The sequence below is a fragment of the Durio zibethinus genome, chromosome 24 (assembly GCF_047325235.1).
Source record: "Durio zibethinus cultivar Kanyao isolate XHJ-2024 chromosome 24, ASM4732523v1, whole genome shotgun sequence".
NCBI lineage: Eukaryota > Viridiplantae > Streptophyta > Magnoliopsida > Malvales > Malvaceae > Durio > Durio zibethinus.
The window spans coordinates 14,466,685-14,476,758 of NC_143185.1; positions in this window are offsets into that span (position 1 = coordinate 14,466,685).

Sequence of the window (10,074 nt, forward strand, 5' to 3'; positions counted from 1 at the left end):
AGCCTCTTCAAAATGGGATATTAGTCTCTATGAATACTCATGAGATGAGAAAATTATTTTAAATTGCTACCAAACTATTAGGACAATTTTAAGATTAATTTTCAATATTAAATTATTTGGTAAATCATAAAAGTGATCAAGGTTTGGATAATTTGACATTAAACTAGTACCATAGTTTGGATGGGCGTTGTGAGTGTGCTATGACCTTCCTTATACGTAACCAACTCTCGAATCTAACATCTGTTTTCACAGACCAAAATATGTTTTAGGTGGCCAATCACACCTAACCAAAAAAGATTGGTGGCGGCTCCTTTAATCCATGTCTAGCGATAGGTCCACAGATCTATATATTATGACAGTTTGGTAACTTCGCTGGGGATGCATTAAGAGTCAAGCTAGTAAATGACTTCTTATTATCCAAGCCTTGCTTAATAAATTTGGAATTATCCCTTTTCATTGCTTATATTTGCTTTATTATTTATTTTCCTTTTCATTGTGTATACTTGTCTAATTATTCATTTGTTTTTCTTTATTGCTTTATTTGCTTAATTGTCTATTTATTGTATATATATCTATCATTCATTTGCATATATATATATATATATATAACGTAAGCCCTCCACCCGGGCTCTACCTTTAAGAAGGAGTGAAGTACCTATGCTTTCGTGAAATTTTATGTCTTCGTATTGGCTTGCGAAACACTCCCACTCAGATTGAACCCTTTCTGTTTATAACTTATGTGGGTGAGGATATGGGTGCCTTACTAGTCTGTGATAAACCGTGATATAGAGAACAATTTGAAAACCTTTTAGAATTAACCCAAACTACATATAGTCAACCTTAAGAGCCCAACCATAGATAGAACCTTATCCTCCCACGCTTTGTAGATAATCCAAAATTGTAGGTCATGTTATTATCTTACTTGCTATGTGATGTTTACTTTATGTTTTTTTTGAAGTGACTAATTAATCTCTTTGTCTTCTTTTACTTCTTTTCTTTTTGTGCATATTTATAAACATTTTTATAAATTGCATAGTATTCTTATCCTAAATTTATTTCAACAAAGGCTCTCATGGATTTCACAGAACGTCAGGTTTGCGCCTCATCTACATTGTTCAACTATGACTCTCCCATAGATGTGAAAATAGAATAAAAAAAATAGCAAGAAGAGGGAGATTGCTTACCACCTAGTCATGTCCCTACACTATCAAAAGAAGTTCACCTGTTTTTCAAACATAATGATTTGAAAAGCCTATTAGATATATAGAATAGTATGACTTATTCAAGGCAAGAGGCTTTTTATGAGAAGTTTGGACATATTGCATATCTCTTGTTAGTGGAGGTTGACCATTCACTTATCAAGATATGGTACAGTTTTAGGATTTTTCCTATCAATGTTTCATCTTTAATGAGGTTGATCTAGTACCAACATTGGAAGAGTACTCAACTCTAATGGATATGCATCTGCTGTATTTAGATAGAATATACATGAAGAAACATAAATCAAGAAGTTGCAAGAAGCTAGGTCAGATTTAGGAATAGGAAAGGAGACTATAAATTCTTACATTCGAGAGAAAAGAGATCATAAGGGTATTCTATGGAAGGTTCTCTAATATTTCATTATCAAACATCTAGATGATGATTAGGGAATGAATGCATTTGCTCTAGCCATATATGGGTTGGTTATTTTCCCCAAGGTCTTAGGCCACATTGAGATAGAAGTGGTGGATTTATTTAAGCAAATTGAAAGGGGGTGTAATCCTTGACTAACTATCTTGATAGAAACCATCAGATCTCTAAATTTTTATAGGCAAAATGACAAATCACGCTTCATAGGTTGCATACCCTTATTATATATATGGATGAAAAGCCCTTTCGAATGTAAGAGAAGTGCTTTTACCAAACTTTATTTCTGCACTCGAAGTTTGATTAGAGAGTTCTGTCAGAGCATTTGGCCAGAAGCAAAGACTCAAAAAAAATGAAAATGCCTGCTGCAAGGGCTCACAGTTGGTCAAGTAAAATGGTTTAGCTCCATGGATGAACGGGGAACCTATGTTGTATCAATGTGGACATGAGATAGGGGTTCCACTTTTAGTCTATAAGGGTTAACAAGTTATGCACCATTGATGGTAAAGAGACAGCATGGAGCTAAATAGTTTACTTATATAACCTACAAGCTCAACAAGTTTAACTGCTCATATGGGGAGCTCAAAACTTTTCAAAAGATTGATAACATGATTAAGGCCTGGAAGAAGCCCAAAAGAGTAAGCCTAAGGCCATTCACTAATAGGGTCACTCAAGGGTATCTAAATTGAGAAATAAAAAGGGTCAAGAGATTACATTTATGCCTCAAGATCATCATCTGCCAGTGGGCCAAAAGTCAAACAATAAGCTTTCAGAGTTAGAGCATGAAAATGGATAAGGAGAAACTGAAGTAAGAAATTTTGAAGTTGCAGAAAGAAAAAGACTAGTGGTAAAATAAAGCAAAAAAATTAGAAATCTAAGTCCATAAGATTTTTAAGGAATACAGTATGGCCTAAAAATTTGTTAGAGAACAGGATGATACTTTTAAGAAGTTGAAAGAGCTACGACACGAACATAAGAGGTTACGCATATAGGTGCAGGCCAAAGAAATAAACAACATAGATCTGGCTCATAAAAATGAAGAGTTGAAAAAAGAGCATGCCCAAATAGAAGATGACTTTGTGGAGGTTGAGTAAGAGAATCGAATGCTTGTAAATTATATTTTGACTTTGACATTGAAGTTGAATGAATAAAAAAATCATGTTAGAACCCTCACGAAAAGGCACAAAGAGTTATCCTATCAAGTGTGGTGAGTTAAAAGAGAAGGGTTGGGAAGACAAAGATACATAGAGCATCTCATAGCTTAGATAGGCAAGGCCATGATCAAAACAGATGAGATGGTAAAAAAGGCTAAAGCACTAAGAGCTTCGGTTACACCAGTAGAGGAGCATGAAAAGATGCTGCTAAACTTCATTGAGGAGGCTAAATATCATTATGAGCAAGTTAGGCATTTTTATATAGGAACAGTATTAGATTTGATGTAAAATAGACTTTCGTGGAATAAATGAAAGTTTCCTTTTGTTAAATTTTTTTTAAAAGGGCAGATATTTTTTTTTCATGCATTTGCATCACACTCATTCATTCATTCATTCATTATCATAACATCATCATTGAATATTCAATTGTGGTACTAGGTGCAAGAATAGCTACACATCCATACAATACCTGAGCTAGAACCAAAAGGATAAAGCAGGATAATACGAACCGACTTAAAAGAATAGAAAAGGCCCAAAAAGCACTTAAAGGGAAACTAAGTAAAATTTTACAAGCCCTGAAAAAGGCAAATAAAAGAAAATCTGAAGAAGAAGAAGATACTTCACAAAAAGCTACTAAATCAGTATATCTTTCATGCTTTAGTCCATAACAGAATCAAACTGCACCAATCTTTCAACCTAAATAGGTAACTTTTTCAAAGTACAATTACCCGGGGATGACTTATACACCTGTTCATAAGAATGTCCAAAATTATGATAATCCTGTTTATGTTGAAAGGATGGCTGAACCTATTTAACTCTCTATTATAGATGAAGTAAAGAAGAAAGAGAAGCTACAGACAGTTATGCTCTTAAAGAGTTCTAAGACTGATCAGGCAATGAATAGGCTTGAGGAAAGATTGAGGGCTATAGAGGGAATTGATTTCTATGGATCCATGGATGCAATGGGACTTTGCCTAGTACTAGATGTGGTGATGCCACCTAAATTCAAAGTATCAGAGTTTGAAAAGTATGATAGTACTAAGTATTCCATCAATATATCACCATGTACTATCGTAAAATGGTAGCATATGCTAGTAATGAGAAGCTACTGATGCATGTGTTTCAAGATAGCTTGACTAGGTCTACAGTAAGATAGTACATTAAATTAGACTAGACCTACATAAAGACATGAAAAGATCTAACTAAATCTTTCATTAATCAATACTATCATATTAATGATATGGCTCTTGATTGTCTTTCTTTTATAAGAAAGGGAAAAGAAGCATATGAATCTTTCAAGCAATATGCTCAAAGGTGACGAGATGTGGTTGTTCAGGTATAACCTTTCTTAACAAAGAAAAAAACCACTATGCTATTTGTGAGCACTCTAAAGTCACCATACTATGAAAAAATGATTGGAAATGTGACTAAAAATTTTACTGATATGGTGATTTCAGAAGAGATCATAAAAAATGCTATAAAAAATAGTAAGCTTGAAGGAGGTGAGTCTTCTAAAAGAGCACCTCAGAAGAAAGAGAGTGAGACTCAAGCTATGAGTCTTAAAGAACAGTAATTCAAAAACTACTCTTGACCTACTTACCCTATATACCATCACACGGTGAACCATACTTTTGTATCTCCTTACCAATCAACCACCCCACCATCTTATCCATCTTCACCAAGATTCTCTGTTCACCCAGTTGGCACTACGAGTAATGCCAGAGAACCATGAACCAAGGAAAGACCCACCTTTGATCCTATACCCATAAGTTACACGAAATTATATCAAAAGCTCTATGAAAACCACCTAATTGCTCTCGTCCCTACTAAATAGCTTGAACCTCCTTACCCCTAAATGGTATGATTCCAATACTCACTGTGACTACCATTTGGAGTAGCGAGACCCTTTACTGAGAATTGTGTGCCTTTCAAGCATAAGGTGTAAAGATTAATTAAAGAAAGGTTGATAAGCTTTGATACCAATGAAAGTTTAACACCCAATGTCAATAAGAATCCTTTGCCTAGTCATACAATCAATGCTTTGGATGTGGGTGAAAAACATGTGAAAAAAAGAGTAAAGAAGCTTAATATGCCATTTAACCAGCTGTATAAAGCCCTATGTAAAGCTGAGATGATACAACCAATGACTCCATGCACTTATGTGAGAAGGTGCATCCCAAATCTAAGATGTAAGTATTATGATAGGGCACCAAGACATTCAATTAATGTTTGCAAGCAATTTTATGGTAAAGTTTAAGAGCTAATGGACTCTTACCAAATAGAGTTATATGAAGAGTCAAAGGCCTCGAAAGACATTGAGATAGCTATGATAAATAGGTGGGTGCCAAAACCTATTACTATATATTGCAAAGAGAAGCCACAATCAGTTGAGAATAAGTTTGTTCCCAAACTAGTAGCTTTCAAAGTTTCACACCCATTTTCTTATAAAGATAACAAAGCAGTTTCGTAGAGATATAAATATGAGGTGATGACTTAGGGGTAGGAAAAGGATATGTCGAAAGCTAAAACTGCCCATATAATAGGTGTAAGAGGTATAACTAGAAGTGAAAGATATTACATTTTGATAACTTTGGAAAAATAAAAAGAGAAGTAAATTGAACCAAAGACTCCAAAGAAAGATACCTCGAAGTATGTGCCTTAAAAGAAAGCCTGCGAGTTTTTGAAGCTAGTAAAGCATAACGAATATTCTATGGTGGAGTAACTAAATAAGATGCTAGCCAAAATTTTTTTACTATTACTTTTCTTAAATTTTGAACCACATCGTAATACCTTGCTAAAGGCATTGAACTAGACTTGTGTGGCCCATAACATGTCCATGGAGTATGTAAATCATTTAGTAAGGAACTTAGTGGTGCCACACCATATCTTATTTAATGATGATGAGATTCTACCTAAGAGTGGGAGGAGCACCAAGGCATTGCACATCACTATCAAGTGTAAGGGCCATATAGTAGCTAAGGTCTTTATTGATAATGGATCAGCTATTAATGTCATACCTATGTCCACTCTAGCCAAGTTGCCCTTTATATGTCCCATATCCAAAATAGTTAGATGGTTGTCCAAGCATTTGATGGGACTAGACAAGAAGTCTTTGAGGACATTGAGTTACCTATACAAATTGGGCCATGTGTCTTATCATAAAATTTTAGGTCATGGATATATTCCTATTATATAGTTGCTTATTGGAAAGGCCATGGATCCACAAGGTAGATGATGTCCCCTCCTTACTACATCAAAAGATCAAATTCAATATAGAATGGCAACTAGTGATTATGGTTGGAGAAGAAGATCTATTGGTGACTCAACCCATAAATGCCTCATATGTAAAAGTAGTAGAGGAATCATTATAATGTTTTTACAAATCCTTTGAACCTGTTAATGCAATAGGTGAAAGATTCAAGTTCAGTCGGATTGTGATCAATCAGATGATTAACAAGGATTGAGGTATTGAATTTAGTTTGGGCAAAAGCCTTCAAGGATAAGAAAGCTTCATAAAATAAAAGATCACAGTTGTAGGTCAAGATTAGGTTATGAGATGGAGGTGTGGTAGAACAATAGTAGAAGGGTAAAGAAAGAATCGATGATCTTTCCCTATTTGAACAAAACTTTCATTCTTAGAGGATAAATGCACTAAGGAGCTGAAGAGGACATAAAAGAAGAACCAAAATGGGAAGAAGCTTTCACTGAGCTATGCATTCATACGGTGGATAACGAAAGTCGAAATGAGAAAGCTTTGGTTTACCTTTGCCCTTCAGGATATGAATTACAGAATTAAAGGGTTATCCAAATGCCTATTGCTTCAAAATTTTTATCAATGTAATTACATCTCTTAATTGCTTATGCCTAAAAGCATTGGGATGAATCTTATGTTTAGGCTTTTTATTTTTCATTATGTCAATAAAAGTAGAAGCATGCATTTTGTTCATTTCTTCCATTCCATTCATTACCCCATCAAAGTTTCTTGCTAATATTTCATATTCTATTAACTTTCAGGTCCCTAAATGAATACGAAGGTAATCATGACAATGATCGAGGGTTTAACTTTGAAAATTCAATTAATATCGATGAATTTGATACTGAACAAGATTTTGAAGAATACACTTTATCTCTGGACTTAATGAGGCTAATTGAAAAAGAAGATAAATCCATTGAGCCTCATCAAGAAGTTGTTGAATCAATCAATTTGGTGATGTTAAAAATAAGAAAAAAGTCAAGATTGGTACTTCACTTTCAGCGATTGACCGACAGCGATTAGAGGATTTGCTCCAAAAATTTATGGATGCATTTGCCTAGTCTTACCAAGATATGCTTGGACTCAGCATTGAAATAATAGAGCATAAACTACCAGTGAAGCCAGAATGCAAATCGGTGCAAGAAAAGCTAAGAAGAATGAAACTGGAGATGCTATTGAAAATCAAAGAGGAAGTTAAAAAGCAATTTGACACAGGCTTTCTGTAAGTGGCTAAATATCCTGAATGGGTAACTAATATAGTACTTATTTCTAAAAAAGATGGAAAGGTATGAATGTGTGTAGACTATCAAGATCTGAATAGAGCTAGTTCAAAAGATAATTTTTCTCTGCCTCACGTAGATACATTGATGGATAATATAGCTCGACATTCAGTGTTCTCTTTTATGGATGGATTTTCGATTATAATCAGATATAAATAGACCAAGATGATATGGAAAAGACCACATTTATCACTATGTAAGGAATATTTTGCTACAGGGTCATGCCTTTTAGGCTAAAAAATGCTAGGGCAACCTATCAAAGAGCTATGATAACCTTCTTCCATAATATGATGCATAAAGAGATTGAAGTATATGTTGATGACATGATTACCAAATTCAAAAAAAGAGAGGATCATGTAGTCAATCTCAAAAAATTATTTGAAAGGTTAAGAAAGTTTCAGCTCAAACTATATCTAACTAAATGTACGTTCGAAACTAGGTTAGGGAAGTTATTAGGATTTATAGTTAGTGAAAGAGGGATAAAAGTTGATCCGAATAAAATTTGGGCCATTCAAAATTTATCTCCTCCAAGCACATACAAGAAGGTTCAGGGCTTCTTAGGCAAATTGAACTATATTTCTTTGTTCATTTCTTAACTCACTCTTAAGTGTAACCTTATTTTTAAACTCCTTTAGAAGAATAATCCTGGGGAGTGGAATGATCAATGTAAAAAAACTTTTGATAAGATTAAACAGTACTTATCAAACCCTCTAATTTTAGCACCTCCTATCTTAAGAAAATCAATAATTCTATATATAGTGGTACATGAGAGATTAATGGGATGTGTGCTAGGCCAACAAGATGAATCTGGTAGGACAGAGAAAACTATTTATTACTAGAGTAAAAAATTCACAGAGTATGAGTCTAAGTACTTATCACTAGAGAAAATATTTTGTGCTTTAACTTGGACAGCTAAAAGACTTAAATAATATATGCTTTACCATATGACTTGGCTTATAGTTAAACTGGATCCCATCAAATACATCTTCAAGAAACCATCACTTTTAGGAAGAATCACAAGATGGTAGGTGAAGCTTTTTGAATATGACATAGCATATGTGAGCTAAAAAGCAATCAAAGGAAGTGTCATTGCTGAATTCTTGGTAGACAGGGTCACAGATGATTATAAGCCCATAAAGCTTGATTTTTCAGATGAAGAACTAATGACCATATCAGAGTTAGACGAAGATGATGATGAGGAAGAGTTATGGACGATATATTTCGAATTGGCCATCAATGCCATAGGCAATGGAATTGGAGTAGTTTTAATATCTCTAATAGAATATTATTATCCTATTACAACAAGATTGAACTTTAATTGCACTAATAATGTACCTGAATATGAGGCTTGTGTTATGAGACTACATGCTATTAGGAAAATTAAAGTATTAAAGGTGTTTGAAGATTCAACTCTAGTCATTTATCAATAAAAAGATGAATGGGAAACAAGGGATTCCAAACTCATCCCTTATCACAAACACATCTTAGAGCTATGCAAACAATTCAAGGCAATTTAGTTTGAACACTTACCTCATGAAGAAAATTAGATTGCAGATGCCTTGGCTACTTTGGTTGCAATGGTACAAATCAATGATACTACTGAAATTTAGCCTATCAAACTAGATATTAAGGACATGCTAGTACATTGTGCCAACTTAGAAGAAGAGAAGGATGGCCACCCCTGGTATCATGATATTATGCGATATCTAGAGAATCAATAGTATTCAAATCAAGCAACAGAAAATGATAAGAGAGTCTTACAAAGATTGGCTATCGAATTCTTCTTAGATGGAGAAATTTTATACAAAAGAGGCAAAGATCGGGTGTTATTACATTGTATAGTTGCCTCTGAGGCCAAAACGATTATTGAGAAAGTTCATAATGGCATATGTGAAGCACATGCAAATGGGCATATGATGACAAGATAGGTTATACGAGGTGGATACTACTGGTTGACAATGGAAAAAGATTGCATTGATTATACTCGAAAATGCCACAAGTCTCAAATTTATGTTGACAAAATTCATACTCCACCTAGTGCTTTACATGTTATAGCACCACCTTAGCTATTTTTTATATGGAGGATGGATGCCATTAGTCCCATCACACCAAAGGCCTTAAACGAAAATAGATTCATTTTTGTGATGATTAACTACTTCACTAAATGGGTCGAAGCCGCCTCTTTCACAATTGTAACTAGATTAGTGGTCTACAAATTCATCAAAAGAGAAATAATTTATATATATGAGCTTTCAAAAAAAATCATCCTAGACAATGCAAAGAATCTGAATAGTAAGATGATGTGTTCAGTTCAAGATAAACACCATAATTCAACCCCATATTACCAAAAAATGAATGGAGGAGTAGAAGCTACAAATAAAAATATCAAAAGAATTCTAGAGAAGATGACTGAAACATATAAAGATTGGCATAAAAAATAATCTTTTGCTCTACATGCGTATCGAACTTCTATACGCATCTCTATTGGGGCAACTCTTTTTTCCTTAGTTTATGGAATGAAAGTCGTACTATAAGTAAAAGTAGAAATCCCATCGCTAAGGGTCTTAAGGGAAGTAGGATTAGAAGAAGCTGAATGGATTCAGGAGTGCTATGAGTAATTGAACTTTATTGAAGAGAAGAGATTGACAACATTTTGCCATGACTAATTATACCAAAGGAGAATGATGAGAACTTATGACAAAAAAGTTAGACCTCATCAGTTCCTTGAAGGAGAGTTGGTATTGAAAAGAATTTTTCCAAG